A 12531-nucleotide genomic window follows, 5' to 3' on the forward strand; every position below is an offset into this window, starting at 1 on the left:
TCTTGATCTCAGGGTTGTGAGTTCAAGTCCTGCTGAGCATGGAGCTTCAAAAAAAAAAATGGGAAAATGGGGCGCCTGGGTGGCGCAGTCGGTTAAGCGTCCGACTTCAGCCAGGTCACGATCTCGCGGTCTGTGAGTTCGAGCCCCACGTCAGGCTCTGGGCTGATGGCTCGGAGCCTGGAGCCTGTTTCCGATTCTGTGTCTCCCTCTCTCTCTGCCCCTCCCCCGTTCATGCTCTCTCTCTGTCCCAAAAATAAATAAAAAACGTTGAAAAAAAAATTTTTTTTAATAAAAAAAAAAAAATGGGAAAATAAATCACAACAAATTGCAAATGTCACAAAGCTAAACTGTACCTCAAATATCACAAAGCTAAAACATACTTCAAATATCACAAATTGTATTAACTGCCTGACACATCTCTGTAATATTGGGTTTTTTTCCCCTTCAGGTTTGTTGCACACTGTCTGATCACTTTTTGACGGTACAGTAGTTTTATAACTGATGGTTTAGAAAAGTTCCTTTCAACTCCACAACTTGTTAGTAACGTCTTGCAGCTTTCTGGGATTTTGTCAAATGTAGGCACCATGCAGTTCTTTACCTCATCTACCAAAAAATGTGACTCTATTGGCTACAGTGAACCTTTATCAGAAACTTCAAGTAACAGATCAGTGATCAATAGTACCCTGAGAACAATCCTCCTACTGTTTTCCCTACATCATTGACTTTTTGCCGCCACGATTTTGACTTTTTGAAGAGAATAGGCCAGGTGTTTGTTTTTTGTTTTGTTTTGTTTTAATACTCTACCTTCTGGAATGGTCTGTTTCCCCATTGTGCTATTTAACCTGTTCCTGTATCCCTTGCATGTCCTGTAAACTGGAGCCTAGGGCTAAAGGCCCTATTAACTTCAAGTTAAACATTTCGGGCAAGAATTTGTCATAGGTGATGCAGTGTGCTTCCTAGTATATCACACAAGGAGACACATCATCTCAGATTGTTCTACTGTTGGTGGTGCTTAATTTAGTCGTTTGGTTAAGAGGGTGACCACCAGATGTCGCCATTGTAACAGTTTTCATTTTGGAATTCTAAAGCGACCACTGGGGTTGCTTGAAAAGTATTCTCATTGACAAATACTCTTGACCCCATACTGTAATGGATTTGGAGCTCTCTTGTCATCTTGATGCAGCGCTCTGTTCATCTGTGACTCAAACATATAGAAAACAAAAGGCACAGCATTATGTTAGACACCTAATGCATGGATTTTCATGTTGCCATGTTCAGTCCATTGCAGTCATCATTTCTTTTGGTGCTCCTCAGCAATATATTTACATTTAAAGATCACTGAAGATTTATTATTATCAATAAAAGCTGGTAGTGTGTGCACATGTGACTTTCTTAACGGAATGAGGCCTGTCACAGTTGGAAACATAAATCAGGCAATGGTTTTAGTTAGAGGAAAGTGATGCAAGTTTTCTTAGAAAAGTAAAATTCAGCAAAAATAATTTAAAAGGCTTAATACACACATTATCTCCAGTGATTTAAAGAAGACAAAAAAGGGGGGAGGGATTTCAAATCCTTTCTACCAGTTGTCTCAACTTTTAAAAAAAAGTTGTTTTTTTTTTTAATTTGACATTTGCAGCAAGTGGTGTTATAGTCCTGCTGGCTGGTTTACATGAACCTCCAGAGAAAGACCCCCCAGAGGACCACCGGCGGCTTCTGAGAGCACCTGTCTGCCCGTTGCCTCACCAACACAGCAGATGGTTGGACTGGGGAGTTTCTGCCAATTGGATGGGTAAGAAATTGTATCTCGGTATAATTTTAACTTGTTTTTCTCCTGTGAGTGAGGTGCATTATCTCTTCATATTTAAGGGTCATCTGCATTTATGCTTCTGTGGTCTGTTCCTATTTTTTCCCCATTTTTTCTCATCCTGACATCGATTATTTTCTTTTTGAATTTTAAAAGCTTTTAAGAAAATTAGGGATATTCACACTTTGTGATATGTTACCAACATTTTTTTCTCAGTTTGTCAGTTATCTTTTGATTGTTCCATAGAGTATATTTTGTCATGCAAAAGCTTTCTGATTTTTTTGTGTAGTCAATTTTATCAATATTTTCTCTTATTGCTTCTCGTTCTTCTGGTTTCTCCCCCCTTATCTGTAGCTCTCTGATCCATTTTGAAGCATATCCTAGTGTTCTCTTTTTCCATGGACCTAGTCAGTCATGGCAACACCACTTATTAAAAGTCTACCCTTTCCCCGGTGACGGGATATACTGCCTTATTTTATATAAAATTCCCATATGCACTTGGTTACATATCTGGATTTTCTGTTTTGTTTTCTCCATTGGCCTTTCTATTTAGTGATTCGCCTGTTTTTTGGTCGATGCTTGATTAGTCCAACTGAACAGACTGCATTCCTATAAACAATTGGTCCCTTTTATGAACTGGAAGGTCACATCCCATGAGGAGCAGGAAGTTTGCAGTCAGTTCTTAGCTTACAGACATTTGGATAGGCAGGCTTTCAACACTCCCCTCCTGAGCCCTGTTATGTGTGGGGACAGTCACCTCAGAGCATGATGTGCAAAAGACATGTTTAGCACCAGGAAGTGTCACTGAACTCTTAATTCTTAAAGTACTTGTATGAACAAGGCTATAATGTCTCAAGGTTTCCCATTTAATAGCACTGTGACTTAACATCTAGAGTTTTAAAAGATTTTATTAGGGGGTGCCTACGTGACTCAGTTGGTTAAGTGTGCAACTTTGGCCCAGGTCATGATCTCCTGGTCTGTGAGTTCAAGCCCCTCATCTGTGAGTTCGAGCCCTGCATCGGGCTCTGTGCTGACAGCTCAGAGCCTAGAGCCTGCTTCGGATTCTATGTCTCTATCTCTCTCTGCCCCTTCCCTGTTTACTCTCTCTCTCTCAAAAATAAGTAAACATCAAAAAAAAAAAATTTAAAGATTTTTTTAGGGGTGTCTGGGTGGCTCAGTTGGTTAAGTGTCTGACTCTCGATTTTGGCTCAGGTCATGATCTTGAGTTCATAAGATCAATCCCCAGGTCAGGCTCTGCACTGAGCACGGAGCCTGCTTGGGATTCTTTGTCTCCTTCTCTCACTTCCCCTCCCCTGCTCACGTGCACACTATCAAAATAAATAAATAAATAAATAAATAAATAAATAAACAAATATTTAAAAAGAGTTTTAAAAGATTAAATCAAAGTTTTAAATTTTCTATAACCACGGAATTAATGAATAATTTCCTTGTGGCCTAAAACATGACCACAGGTTGGGAGTGCAAGCTGGTGCAGCCACTCTGGAAAACAGTATGGAGGTTCCTCAAAAAAACTAAAAATAGAACTACCCTAGGACCCAGCAATTGCACTACTAGGTATTTATGCAAGGGATAGAGGTATGCTGTTTCAAAGGGACACATGCACCCCAATGTTTGCAGCAGCACTATTGACTATAGCCAAAGTATGGAAAGTGCCCAAATGTCCATTGATGGATGAATGGATAAAGAAAATGTGATATCTATCTATGTATATGTATATAGATAGATATATCTATAGATATATCTATATATCTATATATATATAGATAGATAGATAGATATATCTACATAGATAGATATATCTATATAGATATAGATAGATATGATGGAGTATTACTCAGCAATCAAAAAGAATGAAATCTTGCCATTTACAACTATGTGGATGGAACTGGAGGGTATTATGCTAAGTGAAATTACTCAGTCAGAGAAAAACAAATATCATATGATTTCATTCATATGAGGACTTTAAGAGACAAAACAGATGAACATAAGGGAAGGGAAACAAAAAAAAATATAAAAAACAGGGAGGGGGACAAAACAGAAGAGACTCATAAATATGGAGAACAAACAGGGTTACTGGAGGGGTTGTGGGAGGAGGGATGGGCTAAATGGGTAAGGGGCACTAAGGAATCTACTCCTGAAATCATTGTTTTATTATATTCTAACTAACTTGGATGTAAATTTAAAAAAATAAAATAAAATAAACCCATGACCACAGGTATTGTACCCCCCAAAATAGTGAATATATGCTATTTTCATAGTCCTCTGTCTATATATATATATGTATATATATAATATTTGGATTATTAATAATGACTATCTAAATTTTCTATATCCTTATATTTTGTTATTTAATCTGGAATTTTCCAAATTAAAATATTCTATAATGATGGGTATAGAGTTTTAATATTATAAGCTGGAAAACATTTTGGAGGTGGGTGGTAATGATGGTTGCACAACACTGTGAATGTACTTAGCACCTGCTAAAACGGTACACTTGAAAATAGTTAAGAGGGTAAAGTTTATATCATGTGTGTTTTACCACAATAAAAAAAGAAAAAATTCCTTATGGTTACGATTTTACCCGTTTCTGTTTATTTAAATCTTACAACCAGGATGTGAATGGGAAAAAGCAGTTGCAGAAGGAAAAGTGTGATGCCACATCGACATAAAGTTTTAATTCATGCAAAACACGCTATTTTTCAAGGAGCAAAAGGCTTATGTATATGCAGCAAAAGGCTTAACATATGAATGGGACATATTTTCCTTTAAGAGGAAAAAAACCCCTTTTTTCATGCACAAGGACTTACAATTTAAGCCCAGGTGCACCAGTATCTTACTGAGAGAGGCAGAATCATCCTCACTCATAGGTTGGCTCCTAGAAGGCTCCTGAACCAATCAGCCATGGATCAGGGATTGCTGCCGCCCATCTGCACAGCTGGGGTCAGTTGACTCACCTGTAGCCTGCAGTCCAGCCCTGCTCCAGCTTGGGGCTCATCTGGGGGAAAGTATTTAAGCACAGGCGCCTGCCCCTGCTAGGACATTGAAACTCTTGGTCTTAGCGGTTCCGACAACAGTGAACATGGACTTCAAGCTGCTGGCAGTGAGATTCCTGTCTTGGGGGGAAACTTCAGATGGTAAGCTCTGTCCCAGGGTTTGGAAGAATGGCTCTCTCTCTCTCTCTCTCTCCCTCCCACGTACCCTCTGTGGTTGCCAGAGGGCAGGCTGAGACCAGGCTACAGCACACAGGACAGATCAGGCCACCAAACCAGTCTCCCTTGGTCTACAAGATCTCGGCATTACTTAAAACCAAGACATTTCACGTACACCTCCAGGTTGCTAGCTTTTCTTGGAAAAGTATGAAGCTCTGGCAGAGTTTGTACGTGACAGCTCCCGGTGGTCCTCAGGATCCCAGCACCAGCCTCCTTCCCCTCAATTGTCAGCTGTAACCATCAAGGTAACTTTTCCTCCCTATTTGTGTCCTTTTCTTCCCCTCCCTCTTACCACCGTCACAGCTTAACACCCAAGAGACTGCTTTTCCCCTCAGGGCTTCCAATTATGGAGGTCTGAAACTGAGGCCGGAGTGTGACCACTTGTTCTGGATTCTGTACACCCCCAGGTGCCCTGGCGTAGGGGTCTATTGCCTTACGAATAACCAAGGACCTGGAAGAAAGCTGCTTCTATCCACAGAAGGAGGACGTGAGTTGGCCTGAGAATTGGAAGGGAATGTTAAGAGCGTTCTGTGTTGGTGAGTGTTTCTGAGTGACCCTGAGCTACCTCTTTCTGGTGCCCCCCAGTACTAAGGAGTGGGGTCACAACAGAAGCCCCAGACCAGATTTCTGGGGCAGTTTGGGGAGAGGCAGAGAATGAAGGTGACTTGTACAGAAAGCACCTCCAGCTAGGCCACCGCACCCGAGTGGGGTGGTGGCCGGAGGTGGGGAAGTGAGAGGTGAGAGAAACCCACTCCCCCCCCCACCCCAACCCTACCCCCCCCCCCCCAGCAGTCCTCTGGGCTCTGGAGTGTTGTAGGGCGAGCAGGAGACCATTTCTCACTGCTTGGGAATGGTGATCCTCCCAGAAAGAGGAGCGGGGTACCTGCACTGGCCCCCTTCTTAGGAAGAGCAGCTGAAAAGAGACCAGGGAAGTGGAGGGGAGAGGACACGGGGCTGGGAAGGGCTTTAGCATTGGGGGCAGCAGGGGCCGGATGCCCCTGAAAGTCAGCACGAGCCAGAGGGCACTTGATGGCCGTCACTGCCATCTCCCCAAAGTGAGAACGATCCCCCCCCTAGGAATTTTCTTCAGGGAGTGAAAAACAAAAATAAGGGAGAAATCCTGAAAGCATGGGGTACTAATCCAAAAGAGATTCAATCTCAAATAGAAAGGGTCAAAGTCTATTTTGAAATCAGGAAGACTATTTTCTGCTGGAGTTAGACAGTGGAGCTTCAGAGAAAATTACAGAAAATAATTCTCTTTAAGCCTAATAGGGGATGTTCCGTGCACCCAGGGCACCTGGGTGGCTCGGTTGGTTGAGCATCCCATTTCGGCTCAGGCCATGATCTCATGGTTTGTCAGTGCAGAGGCTGCTTCCGAACTTCTGTCCCCCTCTCTCCCTCTGCTTCTCTCCTCATGCTTTCTCTCAAAAATAACAAGCTTTTAAAAATACATCTAAAAAACTCAGTGCACCTGTATGATGTGTCTGAATGAGGGATTTCTGTGCCTTAAACCCCAACCGAGCTCATCTGAGGGTAGACTCACACTCACCCCTTGCAAGGTTTCTCCTCCTCGGCACTACTTACTGATCCTTGGGACTGTGTAATTCTTTACTGTGGGGGGCAGGTGGACTATCTTTCGCACTTGGGATGTTTAACAACAACTCTGGCCTCCATCCACTAGATGTCAGTAGCATCCCCTTCCTAGCTGCAATAACCAAAACATGTATCTGTTGCCAAACGTCCCCTGGGGGCAGAAATCACTCCCCATGGAGAGCCACTTTGCTAAGGCTCTCTTCTCCCATTCGTTGGGTTGGGACCGGGACACAAAGGAAAACACCTGGAGCCTGGACCCAAGTAGGAAGTGTGAGGATGATGAGGCCTGGCTGTATGCTGAGGTCGAGCACTTGGCAAGTTTCACCTGTTCACTTCCGGGGTGGGGGGTGGTTTTAAGTTAATTTTGAGAGAGGAAGAGAGACAGAATCCCAAGTAGGCTCCACACTCAGCGCAAAGCCTGCTTGGGATCCTCTCTCCCTGCCTCTCTCCCTGCCTCTCTCCCTGCCTCTCTCCCTGCCTCTCTCCCTGCCTCTCTCCCTGCCTCTCTCCCTGCCTCTCTCCCTGCCTCTCTCCCTGCCTCTCTCCCTGCCTCTCTCCCTGCCTCTCTCCCTGCCTCTCTCCCTGCCTGCTCGTGTGCTTGCTCTAGCTCTCTCAAAACTTAAATTGTTTTCTTTTTTAACAAACACCTCCACTTCTTCACTCTCCTAATTGGCTTCGAATTCAAGGATTCCCTAGGGCAGCCTTTGTCATCGGAGAGCCTCTCCTGAAAAATGAGTGCAGTGTAGGCCTGAGTTAAAACTCAGACTTCTCCATATCCCCCAGTCCCATTCTGCCAGCTGAAATACCAGGCCCCTGCGACCCTCTTCGCTCTCCCCAAACCAGCAGACTTTCCTGACAGACCCCAGACTCCGAAGGCCTCAAACCTGGAATTTGAGGAAGTTAAATACTAATGGGGGACCGCGAAGACCATTAAAAAGTAATCTTCATTTGGAGGGAATGGAAAGAGAGCACTCCTGTCAGGACCAGGTAGGTCCCCCGGTTCTTCCCAGGAGAACACCCCCTGGGAAAGGGGAAGGAGTATCCCCTGTGTGATGTAAGTTTGCTTCCACAGGTCCCACCCACAGCACTGAGCAAGTCAAGGGACCACATCCTCAAAGAAAAAAAATGGAATCTCCTATACAAGGAGGAGGCTAGGCCATGTTGTCAGAACCACAGCACGGAGCTGATGGAGAACAAAATGGGCTCTGGATTTCAGCCAGACCCAAGCTGAGGGCTGGTGTTGGAGGATCTAGCAAGATGCGGGAGGAGAGCAGTAGGAACTGGTAGGCACTGGTACCTCTATTGCAGAGATCCATATCTCGCCGAAATTCCATTTTTAAGTCACTGAAAACTAAGCTGGTTTTTTCCTGAATACTCCTGAGGAAATGTTCTTTTGATAGGTGGCTGAAATCTGCCATTTTGTTGGCAGCCTCTTTAAACTGGTAGGGTTTCCGGATATTAAGGTTCCTGTGACAGCCACTCTGTGCATAGCATCAACCTAAGCCTATTCCACGTTGCTGCCAGGGGACTTGGGGTGGGGGGGTGGGGGGGGCAAAGGGACTCCAAATGTGAAGCTCCTGCCGTCTGCTGGGAAGCATGTAGAACGTGCCAGGTCTCCTTAGCTTGCAAGCAAGATAGTCTCAGACTCTCCACAGTTCTTGATCGTTTTGATAGAGTGGGATGCTGAATGAAACGTGGCTTTCTGGGAAAGAAAGGACAAGACCCTTTGCAGCCTGGGTTAGGGGATAGGAGAAGCAAATACCCTGGGATCTGGTAGCAAGTGCTCTTGGCCCAAGTGGTGATGGGCTGAGAGCCTCTCTCTGGCCTACCTGTGAAGGAGACTGACCGGTGCAAGGTGGGATTGAAACCTGAAACCCAAATAGTGCTGTTGGTGGTGGCTCACTCTTCCACTGGGAGATGCTATGAGCAGTTGACGGGCTGTTGGAAACAGTACATAGGCCTTGCTTGCTGGTGCAGAGCTGGTCTCTCCCTCTCTGCTGCTCCTGCATCCCTCCCACCAGCCACTCTAAGGAAAAAGCCACATCTAGGGAATACTGGATGGGGGCAGGGTGGGGACACAGGCGCCAAAGTCTCCATCCTACTTGGGTCGAGGGCAGGAAGGGATGTCTGGATGGGGCTCAAGGTCCTGGTGAGGAGAAAAACTAATGTGATCTTGGGTTACGGGATCCTTTGGGCTGACCCAATATGCTTTCTTTGTTGTGTCTACATCTGACTGTGGGAGTTTAAATTTCATTTTTTATTCATCATAAGTGTACTGCTTAATCCCCTTCACTTATCTGACCTATTCTTCCCCCGCCCCCCCTTCTGGTAACCATCAGTTCTCTTTAGTTAAGTCTTTTTCTTCGCTCATTTGTTTAAATTCCACATGAGTGAGATCATCTGGTATTTGTCTTTCTCTGACTTCTCACATAGCATTGTACTCTGTAGCTCTAGCCATGTTGTTGCAAATGGCAAGATTTCATTATGGCTGAATAATCACATACCACATATTTATCCGTTCATCCATCGATGGACACTAACACCTTACATATCCTGGCTATTGTAAATAATGCAATAAACACTGAAGTGTATGTATCCCTTTGAATTTGTGTGTGTGTGTGTGTGTGTTATTTCTCTGGGTAAATACCCAGTAGTGCAATTACTGGAACTAAGGTAGTTAGATTTTTAACTTTTTGAGGAAGGTTCATGCAGTTTCTTCTACATCCTAACCCCACAAACAAAGGACCCCTAACACCTTAGATTTTTTTTAAGCATTTGAGACCGAACAAGTTTGACTCTGCAGATTAGAACCTTTAACAAAGGGAGACAGATTTTACCTGGACTTGCCCTTGGGGTTTTAAGACTTGTAGCCACATCAGAGGGACTCCTTTTGGAAAGCTGCTCTTAGCTCTTAGTGAGTTGGAATAATTGATCTGTGAAGGCCTTGTGATGCTCAGTTCTCAAACTGCCATTCTGGGGTTGGTTAACTTGGACTCTGAGACTAACAAGGGAGAAAAAGCCCAAAAGTCTTGTCAAGAAATGGCCTCATCTATTCAAGAACATTGCTGTCTTGACCCCAGCAGTATCTTGTCTTGTCTTGGGGGAAAAGCACACAATTCCTTATGGAAGCTTCAGTTACTGCACACACCCCGTTTGTCCCCAGATGGAGCCTAGCCCAGTGGGGCCATCTTCTGAGCCTACCACGCACTGGCTTGATGAGGTTTTGGAGAAGTTGAAACCTAGCAGTGTCCACTGAGCTGGTATCGCTGTTCCCCCTCAGAGCCAGCCCTGCAGTAGAAGTAGATGTGGTCACCCCATTGGGCAGAACAGACATGTGGGCTGTTGTCAGTGGCCTGGCTGTCTGGGCAGGCTGTTCTTCCACTTGGAGAAGTACAATCAAAGATGTTACGCTTGCTGATTGAACTGTCTGGGTCACTCAGAACTGGCTTATGCCCAGGCATCTGAGACCTACTGGGATCAACTGTCTGATCGAACCTAACCCTGCTCTTGATGCAGAGGCTACTGTTGCATGTCAGCCTGTGACTTGAGCCGTAAGTTGACCTGCTTGTCCCACAGTGGTGATGGCCATATCGCAAGGGAGGTTTCCTCTTCTCCTGCTTTACAGATGGATTTCAGCAGCCCTTTGACCACCTCCACCTGTGGCAGTCAGGGCCTGTCTCGCCCCTGATGGTACTTCAGGTTGTTTATCAGCCTCTTCCCTGAAAGGGATGCCCAAGGGATTCCAACTTAAGTATCAAGTTTTATAAAAAGGTCTGTCTCTCACCTGATTCTTGATGAAAAGCTCGAATGAGTAAGGGATGACTGGACAGAAAGTGGCTATAGCTACTGGCATGGGACCGAAGAACTGGGTGGTGGGGAACAACAAAGCAGCTCAGGTGGGGGGAGGAAGGGTATTAATGACCTGTCTTTCAGAACTGTCCTCAGCTGTGTTGTAGGGGAAAGTCCACGGTAGGTCCCTCCCAAATGGGTGAAAGAAATTTACTGGCTGAGTCTGCCCTCCTCGGTCAGATGGCTCTGACCATTCTATGTCGTAGATAGATGTGACCCAGCTAGCGCTGGGACAAACTAAATGGTCTTCAGACCTTCCAAATGGATGAGCTGGAGACCCAAAGACTTTCCGTCGGCTAGGAGGCCATGTTGGAGCTGCTGTCAACCTGTGCTTTCTGCAGAATGTAGATCCTAGTTCAGGGAACTTCCCAAAACTAAACTCTTCCAAGGGCACTATAGTCTCTCCTGGGATTGTATGGCTTATGTGGAAGCTACACATCAGCTTTTCTCTTTCCTAAAACAGTGGCTTACACCTGAAGAGGTCACCTGGAAGTGTTTAAGGAAGCACCTCCTTGGTCCTAGTGGGCACCCAGGTCAGCCTTAATTCTCTGGCTTGGGTTGTTATGGATGAGGGAATTACCCTAGACTTCCCCCTTGGGGGCCAAGGTAACTGCAATTGTTAATACATCCTGTACCTTGTGGATTAATGCTTTAGTTGATACAGAAACCTAAGGAAAGAGCCACTTGTGTAGATGGACACTAATGGCTTCGTGGGCTTGCTTCAGCTGGAACCCTGGGGTACACCTGAGGACAATATTGCAGATTCTGATATTGTTAGAGTACAAACTGAATGGATCTGGTCTTGACTCCTGTTGGCTTAACTATGCCAGTCAGTGAACCATTATGATTTTTCATAGGAAAACTTGCCAGAAGCCAAGACGATATAGAAATGAGGAGTGAATATTGTTTGGGGAGGGGAGCAGCCAATCTTCAATGGCATTTCCGTATGTGTTGTGATCACTTACATCTGGATTTTTTTTTTTTCACGTGCCTGGGTGACAGACTGGGAAGACAGAAGGGTAGAAGGCATGTTAGTTTCTTGACCACTGATAACAACTGATAATGGCTCACCATTGCCACTTGGATGTCCAATAGGCATCTCAAACTTGTCTACATGTGAACGCCTGGTCTCTTTTAAACTTGTAATTTTCTTTCAACTAACGTCAACTCCACTTTTCCTGTTGCTTGGGCAAAAACCTAAGATGTCATTCTTTTTCTCTTCCTACACGTACCATCAAGAAATCCTATTGGTTGTCTTTCAAAATACATCCAGAAACTTGCTACTCCTCACTGCCCTTGCTACTCTCCCCCTGGTACCAATCTGGACCATCTCCTTTCTTGGCTTGCCGCAGGGGTGGTGCCATAGGGCATTTCAGATCTCTTGTACCAGATGTTCCTTTTGTCCCTGGCTGGGGCCTTTCCAGAGTGCTGCATAAAAGATCCCAATTCTTCTTAGCAAACCAGAGAGAGTCCGAATGCAGCATCTGCTGGGGAAAGAGAAAGCTAACACAGCCTTTGATGTTCTGCTTGCTAACTCCCAAATCTGTTCTCATTCTTTTCTATTACCTCCTCTTATTCTTTGGTTTTTAAGGGATTCTGCCTCCATTCTCCTCTCAAACATCTAAGTTCACTATAGTTGGGGTTTCAGGATGGAACACAGGTAATCCTGTGTCCAAGTTACCATGTTTAACTGAGAGCCCTAGCAGTAATCTTGTAAATAGAAGCAGCCTTCCAGGCCACATAGCTAATTGTGCTATTCCCTTAACACATTCTCCAAGCATTTTACAGATGTATTTGTAAACATGCCTTGAAGCAGTAAGAACATTGCTGGAAACTTAAGCTTAAAACTAATGTTAAATCCATCTAGAGGGTGGCCTGAGAAGGCTGAAGCATTTTGAAGATGGAGGCTAAGATTTCTAATGCAGGTAACATCTAAGAGTCACCTGGATGTAGAACTCTAACAGTAAATTTGTGCTTTGTTCTGTTTGTACCTATTCTTTTGTGATAACATGGTTCTCTTATCCATGTGCTTTTCTACAAATCTTCCTGCATATT

This window comes from Panthera onca, chromosome D4, assembly GCF_046562875.1.
Source record: "Panthera onca isolate mPanOnc1 chromosome D4, mPanOnc1 haplotype 2, whole genome shotgun sequence".
Taxonomy (NCBI): Eukaryota; Metazoa; Chordata; class Mammalia; order Carnivora; family Felidae; genus Panthera; species Panthera onca.